Here is a 14,789-nt window from a genome sequence, read left to right as displayed (position 1 = left end):
TAGTTATGCAGTGATAGTCGTAGTTGTATCCACCTCCAAGATTTCCTACTACCTTGCTTTGTGGTAGCCTCTGAGTTGAATTCTGATATTCATTCACAACCATCATCTCAATTAGCTCATAAGCTTCCTCATATCTCTTAGCCCATAAGGCTCCACTTGATGCTGCATCGAGCATAGGTCTTGACTGTGCTCCCAAACCATTATAAAAGCAATTGATCACCATCCAGTCAGGCATTTCATGATGAGGACACTTCCTAAGCATCTCCTTATAGCGCTCCCAAGCTTCACATAAAGATTCACCTGATTGCTGCGCAAATTGAGTAAGAGCATTCCTGATTGCAACTGTCTTTGCCATAGGGAAGAATTTAGTAAGGAATTTCTGAGCAAGATCCTCTCATGTCACAATAGAACCAACTGGTAGAGAGTGTAACCAGCTCTTAGATTTATCCCTCAGAGAATGGGAAAAGTCTCAATTTCAAAGCATCTTCAGAAACATTATTGAACTTGAAGGTGTCGCAGATCTTGATGAAATCCCTGATGTGCATATTGGGATCTTCCATTGGAGCACCCCCAAACTAGACTGAATTCTGCACCATCTGAATCGTGCCAGACTTGATTTCGAAGGTATTAGCTGCAATAGCTTTTCTGACAATGCTAGACTTAATGTCATTGATCTTTGGTTGAGAATAATCCATCAACGCTTTCGTTGCTGCTGCTGGTTCTCCCATTGTAATGATCACTTCTTCTTCGACTTCTTCAACTTCCTTATCTTCTTCAATTGTTTCCTTACAAGACTGAGAACGTGTTCGCATACACGCTCTCTAGAGTACCTGAAACACAACAAAGTAACCGTAATAAGTAAAGTAATCTGAGTCAGTGAACTTTAACGACCACTGATGTCAAGCACATAAACTAAAAATTAACACCGAGTCCCCGGTAGCGGCGCCAAAAACTTGTACGCAATAAAACACACACGAAAATACACGCAAGCGTACATGATCTCAAGTAGTATAATATTTAAGTCAAGTTTGTTCCCACAGAGACTGGTTTAGGTTAAGTTTAGGTTATGCACGTATGCAACAATGTATGATTATCGTTCACAGCTAAGACAAGTAACAAATTTGAGTTGATTAACTACTTAAGAGATTATACTAGCATGCATTAACTATGAGGTTAAAAGTGAATTACTTATATGAGAATAAAACATATGATTCTAACTTCATTAAATACTTCATTCAAAGTTTATGTCTTTATCAATAATATGCGATGGTGATGATAACTAATCAGATAACACGAAATTAGTATACGCTCTCTTTCGATATACGTATACCCTACTACTAAGCATCCACAATCAAGATAGAAGTTGAGTAGACACCAATTATGCTTAGACCCTATATGTCCATAGAATTTGAAAACATAGCGGTTTAAGAACAAGTTATCTATTGTGATTACATAGGGCATGTAAGATGGTTAAAATTACTCCACGAATCATGCATGACAAACATACACAAACTTATGCTAGCATGGCAAGTTCTAAACCTCTATATTCACTTTCGCTTCAATAGAGATTAACAAACAATCTTAGATGTTAGCTACGCATCAAAGACGAATAAGCACAACCAAACTAGGAAATCATAAATCACCACATACTAAAGATCTAAAACAATCAACTATTGAAATCCATAAATAAATCTGCTAGAACTCCATGACTATGATTAATTCATGATCGAACACATCATCACCATGGGTTCTAATGAAAACATGGTAATAAATAAGTTCAGAATACTATGAGATAATATAAAAGTATGAGGGTTTAGAACAAATCAAAAACAAGCATCCAAAAGTATCGCCTAAATCGAAGAATACAAAAGTGAAAACTAAATCTTCTTCTCCTTAGCTGTCTCGTGTGCTCTAGGTCTTCTTAATGTTCTCCCTGGCTTCCTTGTTATTAAAAACGTCTTCTTATCTTTATATATATGGCCCCGGGAGACCTGGACGCTCCAAATAACCAAATTAGAGTGGAAACAGGATTCTGGTAAGTCGACATGGCACGGGTGTGTGGCTTCAAGCGCGGGCACGCTCTCTCACTCTCTGTCAATATGGGGGCGGGCGCGCTTCTTCAGGCGCGGGATAATTTTCTGCATTTTCTCGTTTTATGCTTTGATCATCTCGCAAACTTCCACAACTCCATTCCCTGATCTCTTATCAATATAAAATCATTTGAAAAGCTCATTTCCTTCTCCGACTAATGCCCTGAAATGACTCAATACAAAACATATCAAAAATACTAAATACTTGAGTCCAAAACACCAACTTAAGTCGATAAGAAGTGTTCCAAGTAGATATAAATTCCATTTATCACCTATACCAATATGTACCGAAACCCTCCAGAGTCATCTACTTCTTTAATCATCGAGTTTAATTCTATTACTCATTTCATCCCCATTACGATTATCATATATAATCAACATGCCCAATTACATACTTCTTAGGATCATACTACATCACTACACCATTAATCAATTATATACTAATATAACCAACATATGTATATCATTTCCCAAAAATTAACATGTTCTCTATAGGCCCATCACAGGCCCTCCAGCAGAAGCCCCAAATGCTAAAGGCCCATTAGGCCGAAGGCCCGTTACGTCAGAGGACCAAATATCAAGAAATGGGATGACCATTGCAGAATCACACCAAATGGAAACGTCTCCCACTTTTTCTCTTCAACGTCTGTCCGCATTTCATGCATAATGGATGAACATTAAATGGCTTATGTTTGATTTTATATATTTATATGTATACAAGAAACGTAAGAGCATGACAACTCTCTACCAACTCGTACTCTCTACTTTCTTGTATTCTCAAACCTGTATACTTCCAGATTAACTGATTCTCACACCGGAGGTGAATCGGGGCGACAATCTCTCGCATTCTCTTTCTTTTCAGGTCAAATCGAAAGGCATTCTATGTAGACCGAAGGACATTTTTGTTTCTGCATAAATCTGGGGGTAACATTTGATGTCGTATGTGGGAATACAAAGGTTAATTTGAGTTACTGAGACTATGACAAACATCAATGATAAAATACCGCCTGACTTCACTCCACATGATTGGGGGAAACCGTCAAAACAATCATTGGTAGATGCTGACGGAGTGCTCAAGCAAACCCCCGAGGAAGAGGCCTTACTACTCAAGATTTTGGCCAAACATTGGCCACAGGAGAAGCAGAATGAAGTGAAGCCGATGCACTCCAGATGAAAGCTTCATAGCTCCATAAAGAAAAGATCTAACTGCAAGAGATAGCACTTCATAAGGCATTAGAGGCTGATGACACGGTGGTAATCACCAAGACCATGAGAAATAGAAGGGGGCATAACAAAAAAGACGAGTCTGACTCTGATTCGAACCTCAAGAGGAAACGCTTGAAGGCTTACTATTCTTCTGATTCGGATAATGAACCCGATGGATCCTGAACCAGGTTGAGTAGGCTGTAGAAAGCCATGTTCGGCGGTAAAAGGGTCGATCGGGAGCCAATTATGATGGAAGAAATTGAACAGTACGGGATTTATCGGACGTAGAGAGGCAAGTCTAGAAAATGACCGAATTTAATGGAAAAGGCGATCCCGAAGATCACTGTGACAAGTTTGAGCTACTAATGATGGGGATGGGCCACAACGACATCATGATGCGCAAAATATTTAAGACATATCCCAAGGGATCAGTCTTGATGTGGTACAAGTCACTTAAGCCGAGGTCCATCAGCTTGTACAAACAACTGAATAAGAAATTCCTAAAATACTACTCCCATTTATGCCGAAAGGCAAAAGACACCGAAGCTCCGGTCCATTGCAGACAGAGGGTGAATGAAGAACTTGGGAACTATTTGACTCGGTTCAAGGAACATGGAAAAGGTCAAAACTTCGGGATTCCTTACAGCAGGCCTAGACCCAGATAAAGGTAAAAAACTTTGCTCATCTCTTTTTAATTTCTCCTCAAACCCCTTAATGATATCTATGTGAGGGTACAAAATATCCGAAAAAGATGGAAAGTATTGGGGGCTATAAGGATTCCTGAATGGATGACCGAGGGAAGTGACCAGAAAAGTATGACTACACTCTAGGTCTGTCAGTGACCGAAGGGATATCATGAAGGATAACAAGAGGGAGTTTGATAGTAGGTCCGAGTGATGTTAAGGTAAAGATTCGGTCGCGTTCAGTCCTCTGAACATATTGATCTCCAAGATTCTCCACGAGATCAAAGAAAAGCCTGGGTTCATTTGACCTCACAAAATGAAAGTTCCAAATCACAAGAAAAATTATGACAAACATTGTGATTACCATAGGGATAAAAGGCACAATACTGATGAGTGCTACCATCTGAAAATCTGATAGAAAAAATGATCATGGAAGGGGAATTGAACCAGTTCGTCCAAGATTTAAGGGATAGACTGGGTCTGAAGGCTAATCATGAAGAAGATCTCGAAGGAAAGGAACCCGAAGGAAGGGAAATAATTAGGGGTTAAGTAAAATCATTGATGAGAGCATTGTGCTAGACCAAGATAATAAGACCGCAAAGAAGAAGTACGCACGACATGTGTACAATCTTTATCAGTTTAGTCCGGAAAAGCAGTTAGTGTCGATGACCTTCAACGAGAAGATTACGAGAATGTGATATACCCCCATGAAGACTGCCTAATCATCAACCCTCTCATCGGACATAACAAGTTTTGAAAGGTGTTGGTCGATAATGATAGCTCAGCCAATATCCTGTTCCTAAAACCTACTATAAAATGAATTTAGCAAGAGAACATCTAGATCCTTTTCATAAAGCACCCCTCTACGCCTTTGACAGAAATCCCATTCAGTTTGAAAGTACGATCACTTTACCAGTTCTTCTTAGAAAAATGCCTTATACTATTGAGAAGCAAGTAAAATTTTATACAGTTCGGATTGAAAGTCCGTACAATGCAAATATGGGGAAGACCATCTTATTCACCTTCCAAGCAGTGGAATCTATACCTCTACCTCAAGCTAAAATTCCCTACGAAAAAGGGAGTAGGTAAAATGAGATGCGATCAGAAGACCGCCCAAATAATAATGCTAGAAGATCTTAACTCATGATTTGTGGTTTTTATTTATATTTGCTTTCTTCATATATTATTATTAGCTATTTCCTTAATTCAAGAGCTGGGTAGTATTCTTTGGCTTATTTATTTTGTTATATTGTGAATTTCTTGTGATTGTTAATCTGTCATTGAGGGCTTAACACAATTAAGGAGTCACGAATCTTTGATTGTATCTATAGGAATTATAACGAATCATGAGAGGAGTTGTAATTCTGGTACATGATATAATAGACACAATTTAAGTATTAGATCGGGAGATTAATATGCGAATTATAAAACATGTAATCCTTGGTTTTTAATGGTCTATAATTGTACTTTGTAGGACCATGGGAGTGGCTTTCAAGGGATAATTGTAGGCACTATACCCTACCTTGGGAGAGGATTTTATAAACATTAGAAGGATTATTTTTAACAAAATGAGAGACACAAAATAGACATTCATGATAGCCATTGAAGAACCCTTATTCTTGGATTGTTTCTCTCATATATCTTATATAACTTTTATTTGTTTATTTGATTAAAATAGTGTATAGTTAAAACACCCACAAAATTATTATCCACACTTCTGAATTGTAAGAGATAAAAGACTTGAAATTGGTGTTGATATCAGTCCTTCCCCAAGAACGAACTTCTAAAAATACACTTCGACAAACATCTCGATGATCGGTCATTAGCCTTTAAAATCCTTCGACAAAGATTCCTTTGGCCGACTCTGAGAGCATATCAAAGTGAGTATGCCAAAAAATGCAAACAATGCCAGTAGTTCGTGACAATATCGAAGCAACCACCGGAAGAGATGGCTTCAGTTATATGCCCAATTCCATCAGTCATGTGGGTTGTTGACATAATAAGCATTCTCCCCACCAGCACGAAGCAGGTAAAGTACCGCATCATCATCATTGATTACATGACTAAGTGGGTAGAAGCTCGACCCAGTCAGCTATAATCGAAGAAGCAACCAAAAAATTCATGTTGGAGCAAGTAATTCTAAGATTGAGGATCCCGAAGATGTATGTCGGATAATGACACCCAGTTTACGAGCAAAAAGTTTAAAAAAATTCTCCATCACTTCGGGGTCCAACATACATTCAGTTCGGTCGTACATCCCCAAGAAAACGGGGCGGTCAAAGTCGCTAATAATATTATTTTTCAAGGCAACAAGAAGAGGTTGAGCGAAGCCAAAGGAAAATTTATCGAAGAACTCCCCTGGGTCTTATGGGCTTACCAAACTACCATCAGGACCCAGGTCTTCCACCGGTGAGTCACACTTCAAACTTGCCTATGGGACAGATGCACCGGTGCCCGTGGAAGTGGGCCTAGATTCATACTAAACAGAGGTCAAGAACGTGGAAAGTAATGACTTTGGTCTAAAGCCAATGTAAACCTCTTGGAAGAAGAAAATGAGGCATCCCACCAAAGAAACCTCAAATACCTACTACAAGCTGCCCAACATTACGATTCGTGCATCAAGAAAAGATCATTTTATATTGGTAATCTAGTACTAAGGGAACTGTTTGCCTCCATGCCGACGAAGCAAGAAAAACAACAGCCGAGCAGGAAAGGATTCTACAAAGTTAAGGAGGTCCTTCGCCCGAGAACATACAAGCTAAAAACCTTGGCTGGAGATATGATAAAATATACATGGCATGCCAGCTGACTTCGAAAATTCTACCAGTAAGAGAATTTTTTATATTTTATTTTAAGCAATGTACTTTTCTTACAAAAATTATGAAATGTGTAATGAATAAATGATCATCAATAAAAATACACTTCTTTTTCACATGCCATCTATTTGAAAATATTTAGAACCTACGACGCACGAAATGCAAGGACGAATGAAAATTTATGTAGGGGCTACCTGAAAATAATAATGACATTCGTCCTTGTTAGGTCCGAAAGGTACATACAGAGGGGTGAATGTATGTTTTTCATTTTACATAATTAAATGCGGCGGGTAATAAAACTATGAAAATGAAATAAATAAACAAAGAGATTATGGGTTAATATGCTTTTATTCAAAGTATAAATACCGAGAGGGTTTATTTACAACTCCACATACAAAATATTCGAAGCTACACATATAAAAAGAACCAAAACTATAAGCTATCAAACAAGGGTTCTTTTTATCACTCTACAGATCTAAAGCTCTTATCAAATGATATTAAATACAATTAAAGAAGCTTTAAATGACGAGGGTTATAAGTTTGCAATGATTTAAATGGTGTGAATCAAATTGGACATGACATCTCATTGTCAAATCAAGCTTTTGAGAATTCTGAATATAATTTGCAAGAGCTTCGTTATATTCAATATGGGAGAGTTACAAAACTAATCTGTAACTTTTTGTTTATATAGGTTGATAGGATGGAGAGAAAAGAAGGAACACGTAGCTTCATTATATCCTTTCATTTCAAATTGACAACCTGTATAATGAGTAACTTGCTTTCCCGGGGATGCGTTTCATTTACTACTTGCAACTAGAAGATCAAAGGGAGTTTACCTTAACCAATTCAAGCTAACTTGTGACTTAGAGTGCTAGGAGGACTAGGGATGGCAATCGGGTCGGATCGGGTCGGATATTGCAGAATTCATATCCAAACCCGAAAATTTTATCTATACCTGAACCCGACCCGAACCCGAAAAATACCCAAAAATGAATACCCAAACCTGATCCATCGGATTTCGGATCAGATTCGGGTATACTCGAAACACGAAACTTTTTTGAATTGGATATTCATACTCGAACCCGAAACCCAAACCCGAACCCGAAATCTAAAAATTTGTATAATTATTGATATTGCAAGTGTTTAGGATCGAACACGCGACCTATAAAGAAATAGTTTTAACGTATCATCTTCAACCACTCCACAATATCATTAATTGTGTTATTATATGTATAGCTAATATTTAAAAAATTAACTCAATTGGTACCCAATTTTTTAGATTTATTCCTAAAAGATGTTTTGTTAACCTTATAAACCATATTACCCATTTAAATGATTGAATGATTGTATTTCATTAAACTCTATAATTAGTTATTTTTTAACATAAATATAAAAATATATGTTCTAAAAATTATATAATAATATTTATAATGTATATTAGAATATATATATATATATATATATCATATTATAATGTGTAATATATAAAATTATAATATTATATATATAATTAATATATATATATATTAATTCGGTTTTTTTTCGGATTTCGGGTTCGGATCGGGTTCGATTAGAGTTTCGGATCGGGTTTCGGATCGGTATACCTAATATCCAAATCCAAATCCAAAAAATTTCGGGTTTAAAAATTATATCCATATCCAAATCCAAATCCAAAAAATCGAGTTCGGTAAATCCAAAATTTTGGGTTTCGGATCGGGTATCCGTCAGATCGGATTATTTTGCCATCCCTAAGGAGGACTTCTTGGGAGAGTTAATTGGCGACCAAGGAGATAACTAGCACAATGCCTTAAACATTTTACTGACATGCGACCTTTAACCCTTAGATAAGCTGACTTGCGACCTTGTTACCTACTAGAATTCCCTTACTTGTGACTCATATAGCCAAGGTGTAATATCCCATATTTTTAAATATTATTATTATTATTATTTGGAATTGTTTATGTGATTTTATGTGAATTTTAGGGAATTATCTGGTAATTGGAGTTGATGCTTTGGATGTTTATATATGATATTATTTGAGTATTTTAATTTTATATGTGCAAAATAAAATATAGATAATTACGGTATTTTTCTGGTAATTTTTGGAGTGTTATATGAATTTTATAAGGATTTATAGATTTAATAATTATTTTCTGAGTAATTACAAAACTATTTTATAAAGCCGGGAATTGTCCAACTTCATCCCTTTTTGCGTTTTTACAACCCAAAACTCTTCCGAAAACTCCTTCTTAACCTAATTTGGATATTCTGAACATTTTCCGTGTTTTAACTTTTTCAATCCGGATTACGGTTTGACCCGTACGAATCCTGGCATAAAATTTTCGATACGATAATCGTTTTGACAAATCAACAAAACCCGTATTCTCGAAAGGCGAGATATTACTACCCTATTGTCGTATACAGTGTTTTATAACAAGCTCTATTTTGATAATTATCCAAAACTGATGTCAAATCGGATCGTTATTGCAGTTACTTAGCGGCTAAGCAACTAATTTATCGATCCAAAACGATCCAGAACGAACCAATATTCCGTAAATATAAATAGCATAATTCTTATTTCATTTTATTCATTTATTCATTTACAACCAGTAAAAATATAGTAATTACAGAGAAAAATCCTAAAAATGATACGTTCTTGAGAATGAAACGCAATAACGAAGGCGTTACCGAACTCCGATTCAAGCTTATAATATATCAAAACGAAACTCTTGAAATATAGAATCATAACCAATCATCAAATCAAACCCAAAAATTTCAGATACGAGTCTTTCAAGACGATCAGGACCAGATGAAATGGATGAAGACTAGAGTTGAATAATATGGAATATTGGGTTGCAGCACTGCATGAGCAACAGGCCAAAGAATTAGTTGAATAAAGACGGTGATGTCTTGAGACAAAATGTCAGAATAGATGCGTGTTTGCGAGTGTGACTAACCGCTAAATCTCAAAGGCAAGTATCCCTATCATCACTTATTGTTCAAGTGATATTTATTTTAAATCTTCTTATGCAAGTATTGCTTTCCCTATTCTCAGTTCAGAATAGATAAATGTTTTACATATCGGTGAATTAAATGATTATGTTTATGCAAGTATTCTTTTGTTATTCTATATTCTGAATAGATAAGTGATTTTACTTATCAACTTACTGGATTTACAAATGCTTTGGATTTTGAGAAAAGTGATTTGGTTGCGAATATTCCTACCCAAGTAAATGGGGGAATAAAATTATTTTGGGTGTCGATTATTATGACCCCTTTTTCAATAAAAGGTTTTATGATTGGATCATAAATGCGTAAGTGACCGGGACGGACGGTCCAGCGGAGGGCTATTTCTATGTGTCATATGGAATATTATGACACAAATTTTGCCACAAGCAGGTATATTACCTTTTTGTTTGAGTACTCGTGTTTTTGGGGACATGTTTCTATGAATCATGACCCAGTGCTTTCACACGGGCTGATCAGCATGTGATAGTACGTCCGTCGGAGAATGATCCCAGTCTAAATTATCATATTATTTTTGATATTCATAGAATAAATGATTTATCAACTATTTCTGTTTTGGATTAAAAGTGAAATGTAGTTTTGATTCAGCTTCCGATTTATGCCGATACTTACTTTGTTGTTAAATATCAAAGGTGGTATTAGTATAGATGATTGATGTTGACTTCAGTATGAGATGCTGTGAGCATCAAAGATCATATTGATATCTAATTTGATATGACATCAAAATAAATATTAGTTTCAAGAGTTCAGTTTTGAGTACAATTTTATGATTCAATCCATAATTATTATTTCATGATATTGTTGTTTACTATATTTTTGTCAACACTGTTTTACGAGTTTTATTCTCGTCAAGGTTCAAAGTATTGCTGAAGCATTTCGCTCAACAATATCAAAATGGTTTTGAATATAATTAAGGAACCAATTCTGGGGTTCTTCAACTAAAATTTTATGACTCAGCAATTATGATTTTAAATGTTCTGCTATAATGCAGATGTCAGTTTTATATCAAAAAGACCCTATATATACTATAATGATCTTGCTGAGCATTTATTCCGCTCATACTTGCCTATTTTCAAATTTAACCTCCAGTGATGATTAACTTGCGTTGTTTAGCCGCGTAATTCAAGGAAGCAAAGAAGAAGCTTTTGGAAGGTGATTGGTCCAGGGTTTGCGAACTAGTGTAAATTTTATTGTGTAAAGTTTTTTATATTATATTATATTATAATTGTGTTATATTATAGTTTGGCCTACTATACTTGTTTTCGAAGTTATACTAGTGGGTTAGTACTGAACTGGAATTGGTTGAATAGAGTTTTAAAAGAAAGTGAAAAATTAATTGGTGGAATTTGGATATCTTGTTTCTAGAACTGTAACCTTAAAAGATCTTGGATTAGTTTGGGGTCATAAATGATAAATATCTTCCACTGGCATTTGCATTTCAATTTAACAGGTGAATTTGGATTGAGGTTTTATGGTGACAATCAAATCCTTTGACCCCGGATTTGGGGGCGTTACAGGTTGCTATCAGAGCTGAGGTTATAGTAAACTGGAAACGAGAGTGTGTAGGAGTGTGTATAGCTATGTGAGGACAATTGATATTATATCGAGTTCCTGTTGGACTATTGGATATAGTACCAACGAGTAATTTAAGATAGGTGCATTCGTTTGAGATGATTGTGCTGAGCTGGGTGGAAATCTGGGAAGCTGCAAACTTCTATTGTGGAATCTTCCGAGACTATGATTCGACGATGATGGGGATTATCGATATCCTTGGAACATGAAGAAGTGTTCAAATATAAGATAAATAATAAGACTTTGGCAATACCTTCTCTTTCTATAAATTCATTTATCATCTATCAAAAAGTAGTATCAGTTAGAGGATATATTCCCTAACACTCGTTTAGTCATTTTGTGCCAGAATTTTGTTCTCTGGATTTCATTTCCTTCAGAAATATCAGCTTTGAAATCTTTCCAATTTTATACATTTGATTTTGTATTCCTTTGATATGCTTTTATTCTGACTGAGATGAACAACCCTAACTATAGGGGACACAAGGTATACATGTCTGTATGATAGGAGTTGGATGGGACGTCATCACTTGTGTGTGTTGTGACTACAAGAAGGTTAACAAGCTTTAGTAGTGTCTTAATTTTGACACGCAATACTGAGTTCACTTGATCATATTGAACTCTCAGTTATTCTTTTATTTCAAAAATACTTTTTCTCAAGTTCAGATTTTTGTCCCGTTTTGATATGAAATTCTTTCCTCTTTGAAATTCCACTATTTTATTATCTCAAATATTCGAAGGTATGCCAATCAAGTTAAGCTGAATTATCTTGGTCGAGTCAAAGTAAGGCGGTGTGATGGAATTACCGAGGACGACAGTGAATTGCAATGCGATTAAAATATCAATGGCGTAGAACGAAGTCAATCTGTTTCTTTATTTCTCTCTCTATCTCTCTTTATTTTCTTTCTCTCTGTCTTTCTCTCTATTCTTCTTTCTCGCGATCAGTAAAAGTGATTCCATTGAGAAATTAGTCAAAGGGTGTGGATGGAATAATGTTGCAGAGTGAAACTCCCGTGGTAACTGTGTGGTATAAGGAATTGCAGTGTTATTGGAAATTTTGAGGAAAATTGTGTATGCAAGATTGGGAAGTTGGTTAGAAGACCCTTAGTGCTTTCTTCTGCTGATTTCGAGGACGGAATCCTTATAAGGGGGGTAGATTGTAATATCCCATATTTTCAAATATTATTATTATTATTATTTGGAATTGTTTATGTGATTTTATGTGAATTTTAGGGAATTATCTGGTAATTGGAGTTGATGCTTTAGATGTTTATATATGATATTATTTGAGTATTTTAATTTTTATATGTGCAGAATAAAATATAGATAATTACGGTATTTTTCTGGTAATTTTTGGAGTGTTATATGAATTTTGTAAGGATTTATAGATTTAATAATTATTTTCTGAGTAATTACAAAACTATTTTATAAAGCCGGGAATCATCCAACTTCATCAGTTTTTGCATTTTACAACCCGAAACTCTTCCGAAAACTCCTTCCTAACCTAATTTGGATATTCCGAACATTTTCCATGTTTTAACTTTTTCAATCCGGATTACGGTTTGACCCGTACGCATCCCGGCGTACAATTTTCGATACGATAATCATTTTGACAAATCAACAAAACCCGTATTCTCGAAAGGCTTGATATTACTACCCTATTTTCGTATATAGTGTTTTATAACAAGCTCTGTTTTGATAATTATCCAAAACTGATATCAAATCGGATCGTTATTGCAGTTATTTAACGGCTAAGCAACTAATTTATCGATCCAAAACGATCCAGTACGAACCAATATTCCGTAAATATATATAGAATAATTCTTATTTCATTTTATTCGTTTATTCATTTACAACCAGTAAAAATATAATACTTACAGAAAACAACCCTAAAAACGATACGTTCTTGAGAATCAAACGCATGAACGAAGGCGTTACCGAACTCCGATTCAAGCGTATAATATATCAAAACAAAGCTCTTGAAAGATAGAATCATAATCAATCATCAAATCAAACCCAGATATTTCAGATTGAGTCTTTCAAGACGATCATGACCAGATGAAATGGATGAAGACTAGAGTTGAATAGTATGGAATATTGGGTTGCAGCACTGCATGAGAAGCAGGCCAAAGAATTAGTAGAATAAAGACGGTGATGTCTTGAGATAAAATGTCAGAATAGATGCGTGTTTGCGAGTGTGACTAACTGCTAAATCTCAAAGGTAAGTATCCCTATCATCACTTATTGTTCAAGTGATATTTATTTTAAATCTTCTTATGCAAGTATTGCTTTCCCTATTCTCAGTTCAGAATAGATAAATGTTTTACATATCGCTGAATTAAATGATTCTGTTTATGCAAGTATTCTTCTGCTACTCTATGTTCAGAATAGCTAAGTGATTTTACTTATCAACTTACTGGATTTACAAATGTTTTGGATTTTGAGAAAAGTGATATGTTTGCTAATATTCCTACCCAAGTAAATGGGGGAATAAAATTATTTTGGGTGTCGATTATTATGACCCCTTTTTCAATAAAAGGTTTAAAGATTGGATCATAAATGCAGTAAGTGACCAGGACGGACGGTCCAACGAAGGGCTATTTTTAAGTGTCATATAGAATATTATGACACAATTTTTGCCACAGGCAGGTATATTGCCTTTTTGTTTGAGTACTCGTGTTTTTGGGGACATGTTTCTACGAATCATGACCCAGTGCTATCACACGGGCTGATCAGCATGTGATAGTACGTCCGTCGGAGAATGATCCCAATCTAAATTATCATATCATTTTTGATATTCATAGAATAAATGATTTATCAACTATTTCTGTTTTGGATTAAAAGTGAAATGTAGTTTTGATTCAGCTTTCGATTTATGCCGATACTTACTTTGTTCTTAAATATCAAAGGTGGTATTAGTATATATGATTGATGTTGACTTCAGTATGGGATGTTGTGAGCATCAAAGTTCGTATTGATATCTAATTTGATATGATAGCAAAATAAGTATTAGTTTCAAGAGTTCATTTTTTAGTACAGTTTTATGATTCAATCCATAATCATTGTTTCGTGATATTGTTGTTTACGATATTTCCGTAAACACTATTTTACGAGTTTTATTCTCGTCAAGGTTCAAAGTATTGCTGAAGCATTTCACTTAAAAATATCAAAATGGTTTTGAATATAATTAAGGAACCAATTCTGGGGTTCCTCAACTAAAATTTTATGACTCAACAATTATGATTTTAAATGTTCTGCTCTAATGCAGATGTCGGTTTTATATCAAAAGACCCTATATATACTATAATGATCTTGCTGAGCATTTCTTCCGCTCATACTTGCCTGTTTTCAAATTTAACCTCCAGTGAGGATTAACTTGCGCTGTTTAGCCGCGTAAT

At 35.3% G+C, this 14,789-nt stretch overlaps 1 non-coding gene across 1 annotated transcript; it reads left to right on the top strand.

The window, feature by feature from the left end:
• The first annotated feature begins 233 nt into the window (after nucleotides 1-233).
• Nucleotides 234-340, top strand: LOC141716137 (small nucleolar RNA R71). The gene has a single exon (XR_012572857.1). It is a non-coding gene; the product is annotated as a small nucleolar RNA R71 (small nucleolar RNA).
• The last annotated feature ends 14,449 nt before the right edge of the window (nucleotides 341-14,789 follow it).

This window comes from Apium graveolens, chromosome 3 (assembly GCF_009905375.1).
Source record: "Apium graveolens cultivar Ventura chromosome 3, ASM990537v1, whole genome shotgun sequence".
Lineage (NCBI taxonomy): Eukaryota > Viridiplantae > Streptophyta > Magnoliopsida > Apiales > Apiaceae > Apium > Apium graveolens.
This window is presented reverse-complemented; position numbering and strand designations above follow the sequence as displayed.